At 43.3% G+C, this 13,377-nt stretch overlaps 2 protein-coding genes across 9 annotated transcripts in view; one reads left to right on the forward strand and one right to left on the reverse strand.

The window, feature by feature from the left end:
- The window catches only part of LOC144892561 (uncharacterized), a 1,012,844-nt gene that overhangs the window by 727,745 nt on the left and 271,722 nt on the right, over positions 1-13,377 (reverse strand). The gene's annotated exons all lie outside the window — the stretch shown is intronic.
- The window catches only part of PTPRD (protein tyrosine phosphatase receptor type D), a 502,851-nt gene that overhangs the window by 76,340 nt on the left and 413,134 nt on the right, over positions 1-13,377 (forward strand). The window lies entirely within an intron of this gene.

Below are 13,377 nucleotides of genomic sequence, written 5' to 3' on the forward strand. Positions count from 1 at the left end.
CATCCAAAGCAAAATTGACAGCATCTACAACAGCTTAATCACCACAATTCGCTCTATCCTGACAAACTGCATCACTGAAATAAAATTCTGGCTTCAAATCAACTTCCTCGAACTTAACTATGATAAATCTAAATTAATCTTCGTTTGCCCAAAACCACTCACCAAATCCACCCATAACTTTGCCCCCAACATCGATGGTTTCCCAGTATCCACCTTCCCTCGCATCCGGAATCTTGGCATCCTCATTGACCAAAACCCTCTCCTTTGAAAAATACACTAAACAGATCATAAAGACAGCCTTCTTTCACCTTAAAACATCGCCCGTCTCTGTCCATCCCTTTCCTTTCTGGTTCAAGATTACTCATTTTATTCAATTAATTGGAGCACGATGCATTTTTTTATGAATTGTGATAAACTGATCATTTGAACACAAATTGAACAAAATTAATCGAACAAAACACTTCCATTAACTCGACATTCTTTTCACAGCACAAAGTTCACTTGAACATCCTTTTCCTGGATACTCCCTCTTTATTTTTATTTTTATTTTTATTATTTTTTACAATAAAAATAACCTAGTTTTATCATCACATTTACAATTTTCATATTTCCACTCTCACCAGTGAATACAAATGGCACCGGTATGTAGATGTCACACGTTATCAAAATGTATGGTGTTGGGATATATATCATCCACTGGATCGTAATTTCAACCATGCTTCTCCACTTGCAACCCAAATTTTTTCCATGAAATAAATAAAATGAATTTTATGAATCTTCTCATTATTCGAAAGTTTACAAAATGTCCCAAATCTGTATATTATTTTCTACTGTGGTTATATTAAACCATTATTTTACAAAATCCAACTTTCAATAAACTGAAAATTGCTTTGCTGGACCCATGCAAGATTCATCACAAATTTTGCAAACTTCCCAAAGACATATCTTTCATTGCTTTTGAATTTGTGAACACACACGTTTCGTACTTGTCAGGAACTCCATGTCAGGAACCATTTAGAATGGTGAAAATGAATTTCATAATAGACTTACCTCAGCCTCTAAAAGTATTTCCTACAATTTTCACGATTTAGAGGTCGAAATAGCAAACCAGTCCTTTTTGGGGCTAAAACTATCCTCAAATTCATTACATTTATACCCTCCTTTCTATTAATATCAACCATTTTCTCTCGCCATGGAATAGTCCACCACTCATATAAATAATCATAAGAGTTCTGCGAAACATCTCCATCTTTAAAACTTAGCCAACCATTTTTAAACCACATGTTTTCCCCCCAAAAAACAAGTCACATTCTTTGTATATTGCCAACATTGTTCATCGTTTAAGTATCATCCAGAACTAAATTTTTATAAACCATCAACTTGTAGATGCATTTATTTATATCCCATTAACCCAAGAACTCTCAATTGCTTGGTTATATTTTAGTAATGTCATATATCCATATTTCTTTTCCAAAATGTTCCTGATATACACATTAATCCCATCTGTCTTTGTTTACTAAACATACCATCCCACTGAGGCAGCTGCACCGTCACTTTACATAAACCCATGCTTTATATACATTTGTTTGCGTCGGTCACAATCCGCGTGGATTGTATCTGTCAGCCCGTCTGCAAACATCAATCACGTTGAATGTATTTCACACATATCAATTCTCATTTACCCATGACTTACACACCATTTTCAAAGCACACCATTTTCACCATTACTGTTGAAACCACTCTTCCTATGACAATTCAAGACGCGCACGCAATTACTTACAACAATGCAACCAATGCCGTGCAAACAATTCCACGAATCGCAAATCTATGACCAATAATACACATACCAGAACCAGTAAATCGCATAACCAAAACGCAAACTGTAAACCCAACCAGAATTTGTACATTTCCAGATCAACTCAAATCAAGAAATCAACACAAATCCTTATTACCTCCAATCAACTCAAAATTAAATCAAACAATTCAAAACCAGATCGGATCAGCGATCAGGAATCACTTTCCAATCAACACATTCCAAGCAACAATTCATTCAAAGCCACAATTATTTCAACACCAATGTACCAGATAAATCATACCAGATAAATCAACTCAGGGAAAATGCAATTTACCATGCACACAACACGATTTTATGCCCTTTAGCAGTTCACTGACACCAAGTCCAGCTCGATATCAGCAACCAAGCTTAAAAACACAACTCTCACCTTACTGTGACAAATAAGCAACCAACCTACTTCACACTAAAACAAATAACTTTTCATCACCCCAAATATCCTCCATTTACCATGACTATCCCCATTGCTCGATCACACACGTCACTGTGCTCGGCCCGGTTAAATTAAATTCAAGCGTACTGTACCTGACGCTTCCGGTCGGCACCGGAAGTCTGTTTATTTCTTGAGACCCCTGAATCGGGACATCAACGACAATTACAACGACAAACAGAACTCGATATTCTCTGTTCACTAATTACGTACATGATTTCAGTTTTACCCACAATATAATGTCCCGATATTCTCTGTTCACTAATTACGTACATGATTTCAGTTTTACCCACAATATAATGTCCCGATATTCTCCAGATTTAAGTCCTATATATCCTGCCGTTAAAGCAACCTCCAGTAGACTGACAGCCTGTCGTTCTTCCAAGGTTAGTGAATTACCTCTGACCTCTTTCCCTTACAAATCTCGAACAAAGGTCAAATGAACTTTAAAAGGTCAAACTTCAAACGGAGAAAGGTGGTACAAACGTCGAATTGGGGTAACCAGCGTTTTCATTCCACAACTAATACAAGTCCGGCGACATTCCCCTTATATAAATCCATCTTGAATAACGTATTCCTCCTGTGACATTGCATGGCATGTATGTCGCAGGCGCCCACTATTCTGACATGGCTCATGACTCATGTCTGATTCTGACATGAACGTCTGACATGAACGTCCGACATCCAGCAAAGTCGAAATGACCCACAATGCATTTGGGCACACATCCTCCGAGCAACCTCATAGCAGTATTCTCCCCCTGTGCGGGACACATCCCCTCTGAGAGTGGGCGAGTTATCGCCGGCACTCTGAGCAAATCCCATGCTCCGAACCCAATTCAACAAACTCAAAACCCCTGCTCTTCTTTCCCATCCTGACAACAACAACTACAACGACAACTGCCCAATTTAAATTCAGAGATCGCCGATCGGCCTGGCACAACCATCTCAACGCGGCGACGCCACGCCGCCCCCCGTCCTGGCGCGCACCCTCGTGCCTCCACACGAATCCCAACACCAGACTGCACGCCGCCCTATTCGCGTTCACGGCGGGGTTTACCTCACGTTGGGACATGCAGTCGGCTGTCATAACAGATTGTTGTCATGCAGTCGGCTTGTTGAGCTGTCATAACAGTGAGCTGTCAGAACATTGAGCTGTCAGAACTCATCCCTAGCTCGTAAACATCGCAAAAAACAGGATCTCTGACGCTTGACCTCTCTGACCCAAAATGCACTACATGACATCATCATCCTAAAGGTGAGCTGCCTCAGGGATATATCCCACACATACAATCCACAATATCTGCCATTGGATGAACTCTTCAATTCAAGTAAAACACATATTTCGATTCAAATTCTGAATTTTTAGTTCAACAAATTTCCAAATTTCTGCCCGACTGCCGCTCGAAAGACAAAAGCAGCCCATCTTGTAACCATCTCCAAGAAACCGCTTCATATCAACAGTAGGTCGACAAGGGCACTCCGAGTGCTCTCCTGACCCGATTTATATCAATTCGCTCCCAATCACTCCCAAACAGATGAAAATCCGGACTCAGTTCAGGACCTCACCTGGTCCCTCGGATAGACGCTAAAATGGACATTCCCGGCCTGAATTTACCGCACGTCAAGCAGACCACTTGCAAAGCTTCACACCGAAACCCTCTGCTTTGCATATGTCATACAGACAAATACATTGGCCAGATACACACGTCAATTAATATCCCAATATACATTCATTCCTCATTCATATACCAGTGAGTCTCCCAGACTTCGCGCGAAAATCAGATCGACTCAAATCATGCCTTTCTCCAGCCACTCCCATGTACAATCTTTGCTCATTCATGTTACGTCTCTCATTCAAGGAAAAGGATTTTCTCTTGGGACGGGTTGGACGGGGTGGGTTGAGGTAAAAAAAAGGGAAGGCAGGGCGGGGGGTGTTGGGGTGTTGCCTAGAGCCCCGGGACTGAGCTCAGGTCTTGGGGGGGGGGGTGGGGGGTCTTGGTCTGGCATCTGGTCCAGCGGCATCAACCGCTGATTTACTTGCTTAACTGCTTACTTAATTGTCCTCTGTCCTTGTAGCTTCAATAACCATAGCTATAATGCTTAAAATTTCAATATTTCAAAAACCACTCCTGTCCTTCTTACCTGTGGTTACCTGGCCCTTTCTCTTGTTCACCTGGCCCTGGCCTGTTTCTATCTGGACCTCTGTTGCTTGCTTCCTCTGTCAGGCCTACCTGGTACCTGCGCGTTATCCTTTTACTGGCCATGTTCTTATGGCCCTCTAAGTTAGCCACAGCCCTTCGTTCCCTGGCATGCAATGGCATACCCCATCTTGTCTCTGGGCTGTTCCTTCCTGGAAAGATCTTGGCCACTTGGCTTCAACCTATATGGCTGTCCGACCTCACTTTCCCCTCCTGGTGCTAACTGTAACGTTAAGCTTACTGTTAAATCCTTACTGATATCCTGCGCAAAATCTATCCTTAGCTTTACTCTTAATGTTATCTTGGTTTTACCGATATCCTGCGCAAATCCTATATATCCTGGTGTTTTAACAAAGACACGTCATTCTGAGGCCTGAAAATTAGCCTTTATACTTACAATTTCTGTTCGGAGTGCAGGCAATACAGAAGACAGGGGAGACGAACTGTGCCTGTTCGAGGAGGGGGGTACGAATTTGGATTGCCCTCTGATAAAAAAACAATGCTCACCTTAAACAAATCAGCGTACCGGCGTCCCGGCCTCAGGCAGCCCCCCTCGGATCGTTCAGGATTCGCCTCGACTGTCACTGCCGTTTGCTGCACCCCACTCCTGGTACCAATTTGTCAAGAAACAACTCTTGGCTCTTAAAAGAAGTTCCACCAACAGCCTGAGAATGACGATCTTTATTAAATACCAACTTATACAGATCCGGAGGAAGCGAACTTTCTACAGCACGACTTGCCCTCATGCCACGTTCAGCCCTTCCTGAAAATCCATCGATTCACAGTTCACTTAAATAGGAACACGCTTATCAGAAAATCTCCGAGAGAACAAAGGAACTGGCGAGAGTTCCTCCCACCGTTATCCCTAGCCCCCACCGTTATCTGCTCTGTCATTCGGGGGAGTGCAGCACGCACCTTATCATTCGGACCAGACGAGGTTTCAAAGCTCCGAGGTGACAGAAAATGTAACTCATAAAGAGAAGAGTGCATGCTTGGCCCAGATAAGACCATTATTCAAAGGTTTATGTATACAATCCGAGCATTTTACATGAAGCTACACATTCCAAGCGCCTTCCATCCGCGGCTCGAGGCGCCGTCTGCGAATCAAAGAGGGTTTTTACGACGGACTTATCTAGGTGAAAGGGCACACGTATACAAAAAACCCATTTGTCCAGCACGACCGAAGCGAGCATTTCTCATTTATACTAAAGCGGAGCGGAAAAACCCTTTATTCACTTATGAAAATAGCATATAAGCAACATTTAAATCATAACATATTATTCGGACCGACGTCTTATACAGAACTCTAAGCAATAACGAATCTACGACTTGACATATATATATATATATATATATATATATATATATATATATATATATATATATATATATATATATATATATATATATATATATACTGAAACGCAAAAGAAACTTACCACCTTTGAAACCTTTAAATATCAACAATAACACTGCGTGTAGTAAATGTGTGAACTTATTTGTGGACAATAGTGTCCTCACTGTCAGACAAAATGGTCACGGATGGTCACTTGAACCTTCAATGGTCACTTGATAGCACAGCTGTTGAACAGCCGTTTTGACTGTCAGTGATTAGCCAAGAGGTACGGGATGATTTTAATGAGCTGCACGTGATGTCTTGATATTGGCTTTAAAAAGGCCAGTGCAAAATGGGCATTTTGACCGAAAAATTTGACCATTTTGACCAACATCAAAAAGACCGAAAACACAAAAGAAACTTACCACCTTTGAAACCTTTAAATATCAACAATAACACTGCGTATAGTAAATGTGTGAACTTATTTGTGGACAATAGTGTCCTCACTGTCAGATAAAATGGTCACGGATGGTCACTTGAACCTTCAATGGTCACTTCATAGCACAGCTGTTGAACAGCCGTTTTGACTGTCAGTGATTAGCCAAGGGGTACGGGATGATTTTAATGAGCTGCACATGATGTCTTGATATTGGCTTTAAAAAGGCCAGTGCAAAATGGGCATTTCAATCAACATGCCACGATTGTCAAGGGATCAACGGCAGCGTGCCCTGGGCATGCTGCAAGGTGGACTGAGCTACCGTGAGGTGCCACGTCGCCTTGGCTGTTCACACCAGACGATATCGGCCCTGGTGGACAGAGACACCCTCCACAACTCTGCAGATGACAGACCTCGATCAGGGAGGCCAAGAGTCACCACTGCAAGGCAGGACAGGCAGATGGTCCGAAGTCACCTGTGGGATCGATTCCGTCCAGCATCCCGCACTGCGGCAGAAACTCCGGGGCGTGCAAACCCACAGATCTCCAATGATACTGCACGAAGACGACTGCATGACTATGGTCTGACTGCCAGAAGACCATACAGAGGCCCCGTGATGACGGTTGCCCATCGCCGCAACCGTCAGAGATGGTGCCAGCAGCATCAGCGGTGGACCTTGGCGCAGTGGAACGAGGTCGCTTTCAGCGATGAGTCAAGGTTCTGTGTGGACAGTCCTGATGGGCGTGAGTGTGTCTGGAGAAGAACTGGCGAGCGATATGCCGATTGTTGCGTGCGTCAAGCCAACAGGTGGGGTGGCCCAAGTGTGATGGTGTGGGCAGCCATATCAGGCCGGTACAGGACGCCACTGGTGGTTGTGGATGGGAATCTTAACGCCCAGCGGTATGTGGATAACATCCTGCGACCTCATCTGCTGCCATTCCTGCTAGACCACCCAGAACTGAGAACCTTTCAGCATGACAACGCTCGTCCCCATGCTGCTCGCTTTACCACTGCATTTCTCCAAGGCGAGAACATCAACACCATGCAGTGGCCTGCGCTCTCTCCTGACCTGAATCCCATAGAGCACCTGTGGGATGAGCTTGGGAGACGCGTAGTTGGCAGGGCCAGGACACGGGCAGAGCTGCTTCAGACATTGAGGACTGAGTGGGACAGAATCCAGCAGCAATCCATCCAAAGACTGGTAGGCAGTATACGCCGACGATGCACTGCCTGTATCCAAAACAATGGTGGCCATACACGCTATTGAAAGGGGACTGACATTGCACCCTGTGCTGTTCTGTACTGTAGAACAAACTGATGAGATGGTGTATCTTGGTCAAAAACTTGACATGTCATCAATAAAATGCCAATGTTTCAATTAGCAATTGTTGGTTTGTTTTATTTTGAACTGTTACAATTTTATTACATTTCAAACAAGTGGTAAATTTCTTTTGCGTTTTCGGTCTTTTTGAAGTTGGTCAAAATGGTCAAAATGGTCAAATTTTTCGGTCAAAATGCCCATTTTGCACTGGCCTTTTTAAAGCCAATATCAAGACATCACGTGCAGCTCATTAAAATCATCCCGTACCCCTTGGCTAATCACTGACAGTCAAAACGGCTGTTCAACAGCTGTGCTATGAAGTGACCATTGAAGGTTCAAGTGACTATCCGTGACCGTTTTGTCTGACAGTGAGGACACTATTGTCCACAAATAAGTTCACACATTTACTATACGCAGTGTTATTGTTGATATTTAAAGGTTTCAAAGGTGGTAAGTTTCTTTTGTGTTTTCGGTCTTTTTGAAGTTGGTCAAAATGGTCAAATTTTTCGGTCAAAATGCCCATTTTGCACTGGCCTTTTTTTTTTTTTTTTTTTTTTTTTTTTTTGTATACAAGGTCGAGGCTCGTGAAAGAGCGAACATTAATCACACAGAAAGACAAACCGACACAAAAAACATATAACATAGGGAGCGGTAGACAAGATGGGGAGAGAGGGGGAAGGACACAAACACAACATTTGAGAGCAGGGACCGAGAGACATGGAGACATCGAGAGATCTGAGAGAGGGCGAGGGCTTTGGGGGGGGGGGGGGCGTGGGAAGGGGGCGGTGGGAGAGGTATAAAACATATGGACACTGCCAGGACTTCCAGGAAAGAAGTTGGAATTTCAAACAAGGTGGATCTGGGGTGAATTAGCGGGGGTAGAAAAGATCAAGGTTTTGGATGGGGGAAGATAAGAGATGGTGGTGAACAGCTGTTTTAAAGACCTGGAGGGAGGAGTGGGATTGAAGGGAGTGAGGGAGTTTGTTCCAGAGGCGGGAGAAAAGAGGAATGAAAGAGTGAAGGTGAGCAGAGAGCCGAGATTTCGGCAGTTTAACCATCAGAGGGTTGATGGCAGATCTTGTGCGACCTGTAGGAATATTTGGGGGACAGAGCACAGAGAGAGCTGGGGGTGCAAGGCCGGAGAGGAGTCGGTAGAAGACAGAAAGACCACCTACCTGCCTGCGGTGAGTGAGTGAAAGGCCCTCAGAGATAGCTTCATCGCGGGAGATTCCAATAATTCTGAAAGCTTTGGTTTCAACAGCGTGAAGCCGAGCTAGGTGTGAGGCAGGAGCACCGGCCCATAGGGGAGAACAGTATTCCATTGAGCTGCGGATGAAAGCCTTGTATGTGGTGAGGAGCTCAGGTGTGCCGAGGAAGGACTTCGCACGACGGAGGATGCCCAGTCGGCGACTGGCTTTGGAGGCCAGCTTGGAAATGTGGTTTTCCCAAGAAAGATCATGGCAGATAGTGAGACCCAAAATCTTGAGCGACAGAACTTCTTGGAGAGGATTGTTGAGAAAGTAGATGGGAGGGTTGTCCAGTCGATCTTTTCGGAGAGACATAGTAAGAGTGTGAGATTTGTCAGGATTGAAAGACATGTTCCACTTGTTTGACCAGTCTGTGATTTTGTCCAGGTCTTCAGAGAGTGAGGAGGCAGCAGACTGCCGATCTGAGGGAAGAGGAATGGAGCGGCAGAGAGTGGAGTCATCAGCAAAGAGATAGAGAGGATTTTCGAGAGAGTCAGAGAGATCATTGATGAAGACCAGAAAAAGCACGGGGCCCAGAACACTGCCTTGGGGAACTCCAGCCTGAACAGGAAGAGGAGATGAGAGAAACCCATTCAGGGCCACACGTTGACGACGACTAGAGAGGAAGTCCGCCAGCCATGCGTGGAGATTTCCATGGATACCAAAGGAGGAGAGTTTGGTGAGCAGAGCGGGGTGCCAGACCGTGTCGAAGGCACGTGATATGTCGAGGGAGACAGCTCTAATTTCCTGTTTGGCATTGAGGACCTCCATCCATTGTTGAGACAGCAGAAGCAGCATGTCCAGAGTAGAGTGACCTGGTCTGAAACCAAATTGATGATCAGAGATCAAGCCATTGGAGAAGAGGAAAGATTTCATATCCGAAGCAATGATGGATTCCATGACTTTGCTGATAATTGGGAGAAGGCTGATTGGTCTGTAGTTGCTAGGATCTGTTTTTGCACCTTTTTTGTGCAAAGCGGTGATGTTGGCTGATTTCCAAGCAGATGGCAGTTGACCTTGAGCAAAAGAGAGGGTGAAGAGAACAGAGAGAGGGTGAGATAGAGCAGCAGAGCAGGATTTTAGGACCCGTGGGCTGATGCCGTCGGGTCCAGTTGCAGAATCAGAGTCGAGGGTTGACAGAAACTTTTCCACCTTGTCAGGAGGAAAGGACACGGAGTCCAGGAGCAGCAGGGTACGACTGGGTATGGTGGGTACAGAGAGGGATGGGTTTGGGACACAAGATTTAGAGGCAAACACAGAGTTGAGGCATTCAGCTTTTTCACGTGCGGAGTCAGCTGTGTAGCCGTTTGAGGTAAGGGAGGGGATGGAGGGGGAACAAACACCAGAAACGGATTTGACCAGACGCCACCAGGATTTGGAAGAGGGAGACAGATAAGAGAGTTCGGTCTTGAGAACGGAGAGATATTGTTTCCTGGCTCTCCTGAGGGTGGACACACACTTGTTTTTAAAGCCAATATCAAGACATCACGTGCAGCTCATTAAAATCATCCCGTACCCCTTGGCTAATCACTGACAGTCAAAACGGCTGTTCAACAGCTGTGCTATGAAGTGACCATTGAAGGTTCAAGTGACCATCCGTGACCGTTTTGTCTGACAGCGAGGACACTATTGTCCACAAATAAGTTCACACATTTACTACACGCAGTGTTATTGTTGATATTTAAAGGTTTCAAAGGTGGTAAGTTTCTTTTGCGTTTCAGTATATATACTGATGATCGGGGAATCCGGATGGCATAGCAGTCATGAGATGTAATATAATAGATATTTTACTATCACATTGGATGTGATACGATGGATATTAGCTATGTTGCTTCTTGATCTAAATGTTAGTCCTTACATTTGAATGAAGGTTTTCGTGCAGTGCGCAAATGTATAGCCAAGTACCAAGTTACTATGTGGAAGAGCTTGAAGATTTAGAGCAGGCACTTGAGATACAGTAAGCCGTGATTGTGTCTGGCTTGACACCTTGGTGCTTTGCTATATTGGTAAGACATGCCAGAACTCAAATCTTGTGTAGTGGCAGGTGTTTTCCTTTTTTGCTTGGTTTGTTTGCTATTTGTTTTTAATACTCTAACAAAACGTGTTGTGACAATCTCACAGTTAGTTTGTGATGACTGGCGGACAGTGGGATGGTGCTGTGAATGGATTTGGGGATTTATTCTATTTTTGATATTACCTTGTAGTTTGTGGCTGTTTTTTTTTGCTTCTTTATGTTGTTAGTTATTACAGCAATGGCATATAGGCTTTTGAATAAAAATCCCTCAGAGAAAGGTAGGAAATAAAATAAATCTTTGACTTTCATATTTGATTTGAAAGATAAATGCAAAATTGGTTATTCAAATGATTGCTGCTTTTTATTATTTTTTTACAGTTTCACTTCTCTCTGTCTTTAATGCAAATTGTAATGAACCAATAATTGCATTGTGGTTTTGGAGGATATTCTTTCGATAAAATGAACATTAATCTTTGGGAAAGACCTTTGGGAAATTTGTTTTTCCGACAAATTGTCTTGGGTTCTTGGAAGACTACTTCTGCTTCTTTAACAGCTCCAATTATTCCCACCTATTTGTGGGGTCAACCGGGGGAACGTTTTTGTCTCAGGTCTTTCAGGAACTGACTGGTCAGGCCTCGCGTTAGGCTAAAGTGGCAGAAATGAGGAATTTTTGTTTTAGGTGCCGATGATAATGTGCTTCCTCTTCATCTAACATACTATGGGATATTTAACATCCACCATTGACCAGTACCGACAGATTGGTCATCCCGATTAATATCCATCCGATGGATGCCACGCACATTGTTGTATCATCCGACATACGAACCAGTCAGTTCAGTTCATAGCTGGGTCGAGATTCAAACTCGGCCTAGGAACCTCAGATAGCTAATACCTCTGGGCTATCCTTCCAACCCATGCTCCTGGAAAACATTCTATGCATATAGCATGCAGAACTAAGAGATTGCATGACATCAGTACACTTCATCATAAATTAGAAGTACGGTATATCAGTAGACAGTGGACAAAACAACACAGAATATGGGACATGAATGTGGATTCCCATCATTATCGGTCTGAAAAGAAGAACTCCAAATTGGCTTTTCCAAATTGTCTTGAGAATTTCCACCAAAACCTATCAAACGAGTTCGGTACATTGTGAAGATCAAGTATTGAAACATTTTGAAAATGTTTTGGACACAGTGCAGCCTTTGACATCCAATTTGTAAATAACAGCGCTCGGAAGACAAATTATATTCAAGTTCATCCAACGAATTAGTTAATTTCAAAATTTATGCCTTTCAGATGTGAAAAGAGAATATTTCAAAATAAACGCTTCAAGCACAACGTGTGATCATGCTTCCCGTATTTTGTGTGTTGGGCAAACACGCAATTTTCCATGCGAATAAATAGTGGGAGTGCTGCGGAGAACAATGCCATTTCAATCCAAATTACTTGCTTCAGTAATGGCCTTTTCAGTCCCGCATACACCATTTCTATGCTCTACTTTCTAAACATGTTGTACCTTTCAAGAGATGAACAGAACCCTGCTAAAAGGTGCTGTTACTGAATCGTCTTGTTAGTGTTCTGTATTCCTGTAGCCCAAGACAGATAGACCAGCATGTTCGGCATGATTCATAGCATGGGGTTCACGCAGCTGCACTTCCGGAAAAGCTGGAAGCATGCATTTACACATTTCATTACATTAGTGAACAAGACCATTGCATCTTTGTTACCCTAAAATTAGCTATTTGTATCTTGCTTCTGTATTTTTATTTTTCCAAGATGTTGAAATGCAAAATAATTATATATTTTTTTTATATCCTTTGTGCTCACCTGTATGCATTCATCATATTGCCATACTTCTTTGCAACCTCCTCACTTACCATACCATTCTTTGACGACATCCTTTCCCTTGTCGATGATGAGGTTTGCTGTGCTGGCATTCGTCCATATTGCCATATGTTTTGGGCCTGCATACCACAGTTTTGTGAAGCCCAGTGGGATCCAGTGGAACGGCCGGCCCATAAAAGCTGTGCAAGCATTTGGGCCAGATGTTCCTCTTGTTTTTGAGGAAGCATTTGGCCAGATTTTGTCACTACTGCTGATAATGTTATTTTGATATTTTCCTGAAGGCTGTGTGAACGAGGCAAGAGAATGCAAATGAATATGCATTTAAACCTGAAGTGCACAGAACTGGCTTCCGCTCTGTGCTATATAGTAAACCAACACATAGGGCTTTTTGCCAAATCGACTTTTCTTGTAGGAAATGGTACTTGCTTCACATGTAGACACATGTACATGCATATAGCAGATTTTCATGAATGTTGTGTTGAAGCCTAGGATTTGGCCACAGGTGCAGTCATGTGAAAATGAAATTAGTTTTGATAGCGACTGATTTTTATGTTTCGTGCATTTTAACTACTAGAAACGGTACCCGCCCTAGGGGCGGGGCTTCATTGGGAGGTCCAAATGAAAAGGCAAAATATCAGAAATTTAAAGCTTTTTTATATTTTAAACGATTTATATAAACATCCGTTAAATCA

The sequence above is a fragment of the Myxine glutinosa genome, chromosome 1, assembly GCF_964187855.1.
Source record: "Myxine glutinosa chromosome 1, kmMyxGlut1.1, whole genome shotgun sequence".
In the NCBI taxonomy this organism is placed as follows: Eukaryota; Metazoa; Chordata; class Myxini; order Myxiniformes; family Myxinidae; genus Myxine; species Myxine glutinosa.